Genomic DNA, 12395 nt, shown 5'->3' on the forward strand with positions numbered 1-12395 from the left:
AAATATCCTGCCTATGGTAGCTTTTCAGGAGCCAGCCGGTCACTCCCAGCCATAGGCCCCCAGACACAAATCTCGGCCCGTTTCCCTGGCAAACAAAAGTAAGCTACCCCGCTTCTGGATGGCAGATTGCAGGAGCCACTTTGCACCATCAAACCAGCCCGACTTGGCGCTGGTGCCACCTTGGCTCTGGGAACCATCCTGCCTATCGTGGATTTTCAGGGGCCAGCCGGCCACTCTCAGCCATATGCCCCCAAACATAAACCATGGCCCTTTTCTCTGGCAAACAAAACTGAACTGCCCCTCTTCTGGATGACAAATTGCAGGACGCACTTGGTACTACCAAACCAGCCCGACTTGGCACTGATGCCACCTTGGGTCTGGGAACCATCCTGCGTATCGAGCTTTTTGAGGAGCCAGCCGGCCACTCCCAGCCATATACCCCCATACACAAACCACGGACCTTTTCTCTTGCAAACAAAAATCCGCTGCCCCGCGTCTGGATGGCAGATTGCAGGAGCCACTTGGTACTATCAAACCAGCTTGACTTGGCACTGGTGCCACCTTGGATCTGGGAACCATCCTGCCTATCGTGGATTTTCAGGGGCCAGCCGGCCACTCTCAGTCATAGGCCCCCAAACACAAACCACGGCCCTGTACTCTTGGAAACAAAACTCAGCTGCCCACCTTCTGGGTGGAAGATTGCAGGAGCTCTTTAGTACTATCAAACCAGCCCAACTTGGCACGGATGCCACCTCTGGTCTGGGAACCATCCTGCGTATTGTGGATTGTCAGGACCCAGCCGACCACTCTCGGCCACAGACCCCAATCAAAAACAACAGCCCGTTTCAATGGCAAAAAAAACTCAGCTGCCCCGCTTCTGGATGTCAGATTGCAGGACGCACTTGGTACTATCAAATCAGCCTGACTTGGCACTGGTGCCACCTCTGGTCTGGGAACCATCCTGCGTATCGTGGATTTCCAGGAGCCAGCTGGCCACGGCCAGCCACAGGCCCCCAAACACAAACAACGGCGCTTTTCCCTGGAAAACAAAAGTAAACTGCTCCGCATCTGGATGGCAGATTGCAGGAACCACTTAGTACTACCAAACCAGCCCGACTTGGCACTGGTGCCACCTCAGGTCTGGGAACCATCCTGCGTATCCTGGGTTAAAAGCAGCCAGGCGGCCACTCCAAGCCACAGGGCTCCAAACACAAACAAAGGCGCTTTTCCCTGGAAAACAAAACTCGCCTGCCAACTTTTTGATGGCTGATTGCAGGAGCCACTTGGTACTATCAAACCAGCCCAACTTGGCACTGGTGCCACCATGGGTCTGGTCACCATCCTGCCTATTGTAGCTTTTTAGGAGCCAGCCGGTCACTCCCAGCCATAGGCCCCCAGACACAAACCTCGGCTCGTTTCCCTGGCAAACAAAAGTAAGCTACCCCGCTTCTGGATGGCAGATTGCAGGAACCACTTGGTACTATCAAACCAGCCCGACTTGGCACTGGTGCCACCTCTGGTCTGGGAACCATCCTGCGTATCGTGGATTCTAATTAGCCAGCCAGCCACTCCCAGCCACAGGCCACCAAACACAAACAACGGCGCTTTTCCCTGGAAACAAAACTCGCCTGCCAACTTTTTGATGGCAGATTGCAGGAGCCCCTTGGTACTATCAAACCAGCCCAACTTGGCACTGGTGCCACCATGGGTCTGGTCACCATCCTGCCTATCGCAGCTTTTCAGGAGCCAGCCGGTCACTCCCAGCCATAGGCCCCCAGACACAAATCTCGGCCCGTTTCCCTGGCAAACAAAAGTAAGCTACCCCGCTTCTGGATGGCAGATTGCAGGAGCCACTTTGCACCATCAAACCAGCCCGACTTGGCGCTGGTGCCACCTTGGCTCTGGGAACCATCCTGCCTATCGTGGATTTTCAGGGGCCAGCCGGCCACTCTCAGCCATATGCCCCCAAACAAAAACCATGGCCCTTTTCTCTGGCAAACAAAACTGAACTGCCCCTCTTCTGGATGACAAATTGCAGGACGCACTTGGTACTATCAAACCAGGCCGACTTGGCACTGATGCCACCTTGGGTCTGGGAACCATCCTGCGTATCGAGCTTTTTGAGGAGCCAGCCGGCCACTCCCAGCCATATACCCCCATACACAAACCACGGACCTTTTCTCTTGCAAACAAAAATCCGCTGCCCCGCGTCTGGATGGCAGATTGCAGGAGCCACTTGGTACTATCAAACCAGCTTGACTTGGCACTGGTGCCACCTTGGATCTGGGAACCATCCTGCCTATCGTGGATTTTCAGGGGCCAGCCGGCCACTCTCAGCCATAGGCCCCCAAACACAAACCACGGCCCTGTACTCTTGGAAACAAAACTCAGCTGCCCACCTTCTGGGTGGAAGATTGCAGGAGCTCTTTAGTACTATCAAACCAGCCCAACTTGGCACGGATGCCACCTCTGGTCTGGGAACCATCCTGCGTATTGTGGATTGTCAGGACCCAGCCGACCACTCTCGGCCACAGACCCCAATCAAAAACAACAGCCCGTTTCAATGGCAAAAAAAACTCAGCTGCCCCGCTTCTGGATGTCAGATTGCAGGACGCACTTGGTACTATCAAATCAGCCTGACTTGGCACTGGTGCCACCTCTGGTCTGGGAACCATCCTGCGTATCGTGGATTTCCAGGAGCCAGCTGGCCACTGCCAGCCACAGGCCCCCAAACACAAACAACGGCGCTTTTCCCTGGAAAACAAAAGTAAACTGCTCCGCATCTGGATGGCAGATTGCAGGAACCACTTAGTACTACCAAACCAGCCCGACTTGGCACTGGTGCCACCTCAGGTCTGGGAACCATCCTGCGTATCCTGGGTTAAAAGCAGCCAGGCGGCCACTCCAAGCCACAGGCCTCCAAACAAAAACAAAGGCGCTTTTCCCTGGAAAACAAAACTCGCCTGCCAACTTTTTGATGGCTGATTGCAGGAGCCACTTGGTACTATCAAACCAGCCCAATTTGGCACTGGTGCCACCATGGGTCTGGTCACCATCCTGCCTATTGTAGCTTTTTAGGAGCCAGCCGGTCACTCCCAGCCATAGGCCCCCAGACAAAAAACCTCGGCCCGTTTCCCTGGCAAACAAAAGTAAGCTACCCCGCTTCTGGATGGCAGATTGCAGGAACCACTTGGTACTATCAAACCAGCCCGACTTGGCACTGGTGCCACCTCTGGTCTGGGAACCATCCTGCGTATCGTGGATTCTAATTAGCCAGCCAGCCACTCCCAGCCACAGGCCACCAAACACAAACAACGGCGCTTTTCCCTGGAAACAAAACTCGCCTGCCAACTTTTTGATGGCAGATTGCAGGAGCCCCTTGGTACTATCAAACCAGCCCAACTTGGCACTGGTGCCACCTTGGGTCTGGTCACCATCCTGCCTATCGCAGCTTTTCAGGAGCCAGCCGGTCACTCCCAGCCATAGGCCCCCAGACACAAACCTCGGCCTGTTTCCCTGGCAAACAAAAGGAAGCTACCCCGCTTCTGGATGGCAGATTGCAGGAGCCACTTTGCACCATCAAACCAGCCCAACTTGGCACTGGTGCCACCTCAGGTCTGGGAACCATGTTGCGTAACATAGATTCTCAGACGCCAGAGAGCCACTCCCAGCGACAGGCCCCCAAACACAAACAACGGCGCTTTTCCCGGGAAAACAAATCTCGCCCGCCAACTTTTTGATGGCAGATTGCAGGAGCCACTTGGTACTATCAAACCAGCCCAACTTGGCACTGGTGCCACCATGGGTCTGGTCACCATCCTGCCTGTTGTAGCTTTTCAGGAGCCAGCCGGTCACTCCCAGACATAGGCCCCCAGACAAAATCCTCGGCCCGTTTCCCTGGCAAAAAAAAGTAAGCTGCCCCGCTTCTGGATGGCAGATTGCAGGAGCCACTTGGTACTATCAAACCAGCCCGACTTGGCACTGGTGCCACCTTGGCTCTGGGAACTATTCTGCCTAATGTTGATTTTCAGGAGCCAGCAGGCCACTGCAAGCCACAGGCCCCCAAACACAAACCACAGCCCTTTTCTCTGGCAAAAAATACTCAGGTGCCCCTCTTCTGGATGGAAATTGCAGGACGCACTTGGTACTACAAAAACAGCACAACTTGGCAGTGGTGCCACCTTGGGTCTGGGAACCATACTGCGTATCGAGGATTTTAAGGAGCCAGCCAGCCACTCCCAGCCATATGCCCCCAAACACAAACCACGGACTTTGTCTCTGGCAAACAAAAATCAGCTGCCCCTCTTCTGGAAAGCAGATTGCAGGAGCCACTTACCACCATCAAACCAGCTCGACTTGGCTCTGGTGCCAACTTGGATGTGGGGACCATCCTGTTTATCGTGGATTTTCAGGGGCCAGCCGGCTACTTCCACCCACAGACCCCATCAAAAACCACGGCCCAATTTTCTGGCAAACAAAACTTAGTTGCCCCACTTCTGGATGGCATATTGCAGGAGCCTATTTGCAACCATCAACCAGGACCGACTTGGCACTGGTGCCACCTCTGGTCTGGGAACCATCCTGCGTATCGTGGATTCTAAGGAGCCAGCCGGCCACTCCCAGCCACAGGACCCGAAACACAAACAGCGGCGCTTTTCCCTGGAAAACAAAACTCGCCTGCCAACTTCTTGATGGCAGATTCCAGGAGCCACTTGGTACTATCAAATCAGCCCAACTTGGCACTGGTGCCACCATGGGTCTGGTCACTATCCTGCCTATCGTAGCTTTTCAGGAGCCAGCCGGACACTCCCAGTCATAGGCCCTAAGACACAAACCTCGGCCCGTTTCACTGGCAAACAAAACTCAACTGCCCCTCTTCTGGATGGCAGATTGCAGGAGCCACTTGTTAGTATCAAACCAGCCAGACTTGGCACTGGTGCCACCTTGGCTCTGGGAACCATCCTGCCTATCATACATATTCAGGAACCAGCCGAGCACTGCTGGCCATAGGACCCGAGACACAAACCTTGGCACGTTTCCTGGCAAACCAAAGTAAGCTGCCCCGCTTCTGGATGGCAGATTGCGGGAGCCACTTGGTACGATCAAACCAGCCCAACTTAGCACTGGTGCCACCTTGGCTCCGGAACGATGCTGAGTATCGTGGATTTTCAGGGGCCAGCCGGCCACTCTCAGCTATAGGCCCCCAAACACAAACCACGGCCCTTTACTCTGGTAAACAAAACTCAACTGCCCCTCTTCTGGATGGCAAATTGCAGGGCGCACTTGGTACTACAATCAGCCCGACTTGGCACTGGTGCCACCTTGGGTCTGGGAACCATCCTGCGTATAGAGCTTTTTAAGGAGCCAGCCTGCCACCGACTTGGCACTGGTGCCGCCTTTGGTCAGGAAGCCGTCATGCCTATGGTCGATTTTCAGGAGTCAGTCAGGCTGGTTTGATAGTACCAAGTGGCTCCTGCAATCTGCCATCCAGAAGCGGGGCAGCTTAGTCTTGTTTGCAGGGAAACGGGCCGAGGTTTGTGTCTGGGGGCCTATGGCTGGGAGTGAACGGCTGGCCCCTGAAAATCCACAATACGCAGGATGGTTCCCAGACCAGAGGTGGCACCAGTGCCAAGTTGGGCTGGTTTGATAGTACCAAGTGGCTCCTGCAACCTGCCATCCAGAAGCGGGGCAGCTGAGTTTTGTTTGCCAAGGAAACGTGCAGAGCTTTGTGTCTGGGGCCTATGGCTGGGACTGACCGGCTGGCTCCTGAAAAGCTACGTAAGGCAGGATGGTTACCAGACCCATGGTGGCACCTGTGCCAAGTTAGGCTGGTTTCATAGTACCAAGTGGCTCCTGTAATCTGCCATCAAAAAGTTGGCAGGCGAGTTTTGTTTTCCAAGGAAAAACGCCGTTGTATGTGTTTGGGGTCCTGTGGCTGGCAGTGGCCGGATGTCTCCTTAGAATCCACGCTAGGCAGGATGGTTCCCAGACCAGTGGTGGCACCAGTGCCAAGATGGGCTGGTTTCATAGTACCAAGTGCGTCCTGCAATCTGCCATCCAGAAGCAGGGCAGCTTACTTTTGTTTGCCAGGGAAATGGGCCGAGGATTGCGTCTGGGGGCCTATGGCTGGGAGTGACCGGCTGGCTCCTGAAAAGCTACGATAGGCAGGATGGTGACCAGACCCAAGGTGGCACCAGTGCCAAGTTGGGCTGGTTTGATAGTACCAAGTGGCTCCTGCAATCTGCCATCCAAAAGCGGGGCAGCTGAGTTTTGCTTGCCAGAGAAAAGGGCTGTGGTGTGTGTTTGGGTCCTGTGGCTGGCAGTGGCCGGCTGGCTCCTGAAATTCCATGATACGCAGCATCGTTCCCAGACCCAAAGTGGCACCAGTGCCAAGTCGGACTGGTTTGACAGCATCAAGCGCCTCCTGCAATCTCCCATCCAGAAGTGGGGCAGCTGAGTTTTTTTTGCCTGTGAATCGGGCCGTTGTTTTTGATTGGGGTCTGTGGCCGAGAGTGGTCGGCTGGCTCCTGACAATCCACAATACGCAGGATGGTTCACAGACCCAAGGTGGCACCAGTGCCAAGTCGGGCTGGTTTGATAGTACCAAGTGGCTCCTGCAATCTGCCATCCAGAAGTGGGGCAGCTTACTTTTGTTTGCCAGAGAAAAGGGCCGTGGTTTGTTTTTGGGGGCATAAGGTTGGGAGTGGCCGGCTGAGCCCTGAAAATGCCCGATACGCAGGATGGTGACCAGAACCAAGGTGGCACCAGTGCAAAGTTGTGCTGTTTTTGTAGTACCAAGTGCGTCCTGCAATTTGCCATCCAGAAGAGGGGCAGTTGAGTTTTGTTTGCCAGAGAAAAGGGCCGTGGTTTGTGTCTGAGGGCATATGGCTGAGAGTGGCCGGCTGACCCCTGAAAATCCACAATAGGCAGGATGGTTCCCAGAGCCAAGGTGGCACCAGTGCCAAGTCGGGCTGGTTTGATAGTACTAAAGAGCTCCTGCAATCTGCCATCCAGAAGCGGGGCAGCTTAATTTTGTTTGCCAGGGAAACGGGCCGAGGTTTGTGTCTGGGGGCCTATGGCTGGGAGTGAACGGCTGGGTCCTGAAAAGCTACGATAGGCAGGATGGTGAAGAGACCCATGGTGGCACCAGTGCCAAGTTGGGCTGGTTTGATAGTACCAAGTGGCTCCTGCAATTACCATCAAAAAGTTGGCAGGCGAGTTTTGTTTTCCAGGGAAAAGCGCCGTTGTTTTTGTTTGGGGGCCTGTGGCTGGGAGTGGCCCGCTGGCTAATTAGAATCCACGATACGCAGGATGGTTCCCAGACCAGAGGTGGCACCAGTGCCAAGTCGGGCTAGTTTGATGGTGCAAAGTGGCTCCTGCAATCTGCCATGAAAAAGTTGGCAGGCGAGTTTTGTTTTCCAGGGAAAAGCGCCGTTGTTTGTGTTTCGGGGCCTGTGGTTGGGAGTGGCCGGCTGGCTCCTTAGAATCCACGATACGCGGGATAGTTCCCAGACCAGAGGTGGCACCAGTTCCAAGTCGGGCTGGTTTGATAGTAGCAAGTGGCTCCTGCAATCTGCCATCCAGAAGCGGGGTAGCTTACTTTTGTTTGCCAGGGAAACGGGCTGAGGTTTGTGTCTGGGGGCCTATGGCTGGGAGTGACCGGCTGGCTCTTGAAAAGCTACGATAGGCAGGATGGTTACCAGACCCAAGGTGGCACCAGTGCCAAGTTGGGCTGATTTGATAGTACCAAGCGGCTCCTGCAATCTGCCATCAAAAATTTGGCAGGCGAGTTTTGTTTTCCAGGGAAAAGCGCCATTGTGTTTGGTGGCCTCTGGCTGGGAGTGGCCGGCTGGCTCCTTAGAATCCACGGTACGCAGGATGGTTCCCAGACCAGAGGTGGCACCAGTGCCAAGTTGGGCTGGTTTGATACTACCAAGTGGTTCCTGCAATCTGCCATCCAGAAGCGGGGCAGCTTACTGTTGTTTGCCAGGGAAAAGGGCCGAGGTTTGTGTCTGGGGGCCTATGGCTGGGAGTGACCGGCTAGGTCCTGAAAAGCTACGATAGGCAGGATGGTGACCAGACCCATGGTGACACCAGTGCCAAGTTGGGCTGGTTTGATAGTACCAAGTGGCTCCTGCAATCTGCCATCAAAATGTTGTCAGGCGAGTTTTGTTTTCCAGGGAAAAGCGCCGTTGTTTTTGTTTGGGGGCCTGTGGCTGGGAGTGGCCGGCTGGCTCCTTAGAATCCACGATAGGCAGGATGGTTCACAGGCCCAAGGTGGCACCAGTGCCAAGTCGGGCTGGTTTGATAGTAACAAGTGGTTCCTGAAATCTGCCATCCAGAAGCGGGGTAGCTTACTTTTGTTTGCCAGGGAAACGGGCCGAGGTTTGTGTCTGGGGGCCTATGGCTGGGAGTGACCGGCTGGCTCCTGAAAAGCTACGATAGGCAGGATGGTGACCAGACCCATGGTGGCACCAGTGCCAAGTCGGGCTGGTTTGATAGTACCAAGTGGCTCCTGCAATCTGCCATCAAAAAGTTGGCAGGCGAGTTTTGTTTTCCAGGGAAAAGCGCCGTTGTTTGTGTTTGGGGGCCTGTGGCTGGGAGTGGCCGGCTGGCTCCTTAGAACCCAGGATACGCAGGATGGTTCCCAGACCCAAGCTGGCACCAGTGCCAAGATGGGCTGGTTTGATAATACCAAGTGGTTCCTGCAATCTGCCATCCAGAAGCGGGGCAGCTTACTTTCTTTTGTCAAGGAAACGGGCTGTGGTTTGTGTCTGGGGGCCTATGGCTGGGACTGACCGGCTCGGTCGTGAAAAGCTACGATAGGCAGGATGGTTACCAGAGCCATGGTGACACCAGTGCCAAGTTGGGCTGGTTTGATAGTACCAAGTGGCTCCTGCAATCTGCCATCTAAAAGCGGGGTAGCTGAGTTTTGCTTGCCAGAGAAAAGGGCCGTGGTATGTGTTTGGGTCCTGTGGCTGGCAGTGGCCGGCTGGCTCCTGAAATTCCATGATACGCAGCATGGTTCCCAGACCCAAGTTGTCACCAGTGCCAAGTAGGGCTGGTTTGACAGAGTCAAGCGCCTCCTGCAATCTCCCATCCAGAAGTGGGGCAGCTGAGTTTTTTTTGCCTGTGAATCGGGCCGTTGTTTTTGATTGGGGTCTGTGGCCGAGAGTGGTCGGCTGGCTCCTGACAATCCACAATACGCAGGATGGTTCACAGACCCAAGGTGGCACCAGTGCCAAGTCGGGCTGGTTTGATAGTACCAAGTGGCTCCTGCAATCTGCCATCCAGAAGCGGGGCAGCGGATTTTTGTTTGCCAGAAGAAAGGGCCGTGGTTTGTTTTTGGGGGCATATGGCTGGGAGTGGCCGGCTGGCTCCTTAAAATCCTCGATACGCAGGATGGTGACCAGACCCAAGGTGGCACCAGTGACAAGTTGTGCTGTTTTTGTAGTACCAAGTGCGTCCTGCAATTTGCCATCCAGAAGAGGGGCAGTTGGGTTTTGTATGCCAGAGAAAAGCGACGTGGTTTGTGTTTGAGGGCATATGGCTGAGACTGGCCGGCTGACCCATGAAGATCCACAATAGGCAGGATGGTTCCCAGAGCCAAGGTGGCTCCAGTGCCAAGTCAGGCTGGTTTGATAGTACTAAATAGCTCCTGCAATCTGCCATCCAGAAGCGGGGCAGCTTAATTTTGTTTGCCAGGGAAACGGGCCGAGGTTTTTGTCTGGGGGCCTATGGCTGGGAGTGACCGCCTGGCTCCTGGAAAGCTACGATAGGCAGGATGGTGACCAGACGCATGGTGGCACCAGTGCCAAGTCGGGCTGGTTTGATAGTACCAAGTGGCTCCTGCAATCTGCCAACAAAAAGTTGGCAGGCGAGTTTTGTTTTCCAGGGAAAACGCCGTTGTTTGTGTTTGGGGGCCTGTGGCTGGGAGTGGCCGGCTGGCTAATTAGAATCCACGATACGCAGGATGGTTCCCAGACCAGAGGTGGCACCACTGCCAAGTCGGGCTAGTTTGATGGTGCAAAGTGGCTCCTGCAATCTGCCATCCAGAAGCGGGGTAGCTTACTTTTGTTTGCCAGGGAAACGGGCTGAGGTTTTTGTTTGGGGGCCTGTGCCTGGGAGGGGCCAGCTGGCTCCTTAGAATCCACGATACGCAGGATGGTTCCCAGACCAGAGGTGGCACCAGTGCCAAGTCGGGCTGGTTTGATGGTGCAAAGTGGCTCCTGCAATCTGCCATCCTGAAGCGGGGTAGCATACTTTTGTTTGCCAGGGAAAAGGGCAGAGCTTTGTGTCTGGGGCGTATGGCGGGGAGTGACCGGCTGGCTCCTGAAAAGCTACGATAGGCAGGATGGTTACCAGACCCATGGTGGAACCAGTGCCAAGTTGGGCTGGTTTGATAGTACCAAGTGGTTCCTGCAATCTGCCATCAAAATGTTGGCAGGCGAGTTTTGTTTTCCAGGGAAAAGCGCCGTTGTTTGTGTTTGGGGTCCTGTGGCTGGGAGTGGCCGGCTGGCTCCTTAAAATCCACGATACGCAGGATGGTTCCGAGACCAGTGGTGGCACCAGTTCTAAGTTGGGCTGGTTTGATACCACAAAGTGCCTCCTGCAATCTGCCATCCAGAAGCGGGGCAGCTTACTTTTGTTTGCCAAGGAAACGGGCCGTGGTTTGTGTCTGGGGGCTATGGCTGGGAGTGACCGGCTCGGTCGTGAAAAGCTACGATAGGCAGGATGGTGACCAGACCCAAGCTGGCACCAGTGCCAGGTTGGGCTGGTTGGATAGTACCAAGTGGCTCCTGCAATCTGCCATCCAGAAGAGGGGCAGCTTACTTTTTTTTGCCAAGGAAACGGGCCGTGGTTTGTGTCTGGGTGCCTATGGCTGGGAGTGACCGGCTCGGTCGTGAAAAGCTACGATAGGCAGGATGGTTACCAGACCCATGGTGGCACCAGTGCCAAGTTGGGCTGGTTTGATAGTACCAAGTGGCTCCTGCAATCTGCCATCAAAATGTTGGCAGGCGAGTTTTGTTTTCCAGGGAAAAGCGCCGTTGTTTGTGTTTGGGGGCCTGTGGCTGGCAGTGGCCGGCTGTCTCCTTAGAATCCACGCTAGGCAGGATGGTTCCCAGACCAGTGGTGGCACCAGTGCCAAGATGGGCTGGTTTCATAGTAACAAGTGCGTCCTGCAATCTTCTATCTAGAAGCGGGGCAGCTTACTTTTGTTTGCCAGGGAAACGGGCCGAGGATTGCGTCTGGGGGCCTATGGCGGGGAGTGACCGGCTGGCTCCTGAAAAGCTACGATAGGCAGGATGGTGACCAGACCCAAGGTGGCACCAGTGCCAAGTTGGGCTGGTTTGATAGTACCAAGTGGCTCCTGCAATCTGCCATCGAAAAGCGGGGCAGCTGAGTTTTGCTTGCCATAGAAAATGGCTGTGGTGTGTGTTTGGGTCCTGTGGCTGGCAGTGGCCGGCTGGCTCCTGAAATTCCATGATACGCAGCATCGTTCCCAGACTCAAAGTGGCACCAGTGCCAAGTCGGGCTGGTTTGTCAGCATCAAGCGCCTCCTGCAATCTCCCATCCAGAAGTGGGGCAGCTGAGTTTATTTTGCCTGTGAATCGGGCCGTTGTTTTTGATTGGGGTCTGTGGCCGAGAGTGGTCGGCTGGCTCCTGACAATCCACAATACGCAGGATGGTTCACAGACCCAAGGTGGCACCAGTGCCAAGTCGGGCTGGTTTGATAGTACCAAGTGGCTCCTGCAATCTGCCATCCTGAAGCGGGGCAGCTGAGTTTTGTTTGCCAGAGAAAAGGGCCGTGGTTTGTGTTTGAGGGCATATGGCTGAGAGTGGCCGGCTGACCCCTGAAAATCCACGATAGGCAGGATGGTTCCCAGAGCCACGGTGGCACCAGTGCCAAGTCGGGCTTGTTTGATAGTACTAAATAGCTCCTGCAATCTGCCATCCAGAAGCGGGGCAGCTTAATTTTGTTTGCCAGGGAAACGAGCCGAGGTTTGTGTCTGGGGGCCTATGGCTGAGAGTGACCGGCTGGCTCCTGAAAAGCTACGATAGGCAGGATGGTGACCAGACCCATGGTGGCACCAGTGCCAAGTTGGGCTGGTTTGATAGTACCAAGTGGCTCCTGCAATTACCATCAAAAAGTTGGCAGGCGAGCTTTGTTTTCCAGGGAAAAGCGCCGTTGTTTGTGTTTGGTGGCCTGTGGCTGGGAGTGGCCGGCTGGCTAATTAGAATCCACGATACGCAGGATGGTTCCCAGACCAGAGGTGGCACCAGTGCCAAGTTGAGCTAGTTTGATGGTGCAAAGTGCCTCCTGCAATCTGCCATGAAAAAGTTGGCAGGCGAGTTTTTTTTTCCAGGGAAAAGCGCCGTTGTTTGTGTTTGGT

This window comes from Melospiza melodia, unplaced genomic scaffold (genome assembly GCF_035770615.1).
Source record: "Melospiza melodia melodia isolate bMelMel2 unplaced genomic scaffold, bMelMel2.pri scaffold_34, whole genome shotgun sequence".
Lineage (NCBI taxonomy): Eukaryota > Metazoa > Chordata > Aves > Passeriformes > Passerellidae > Melospiza > Melospiza melodia.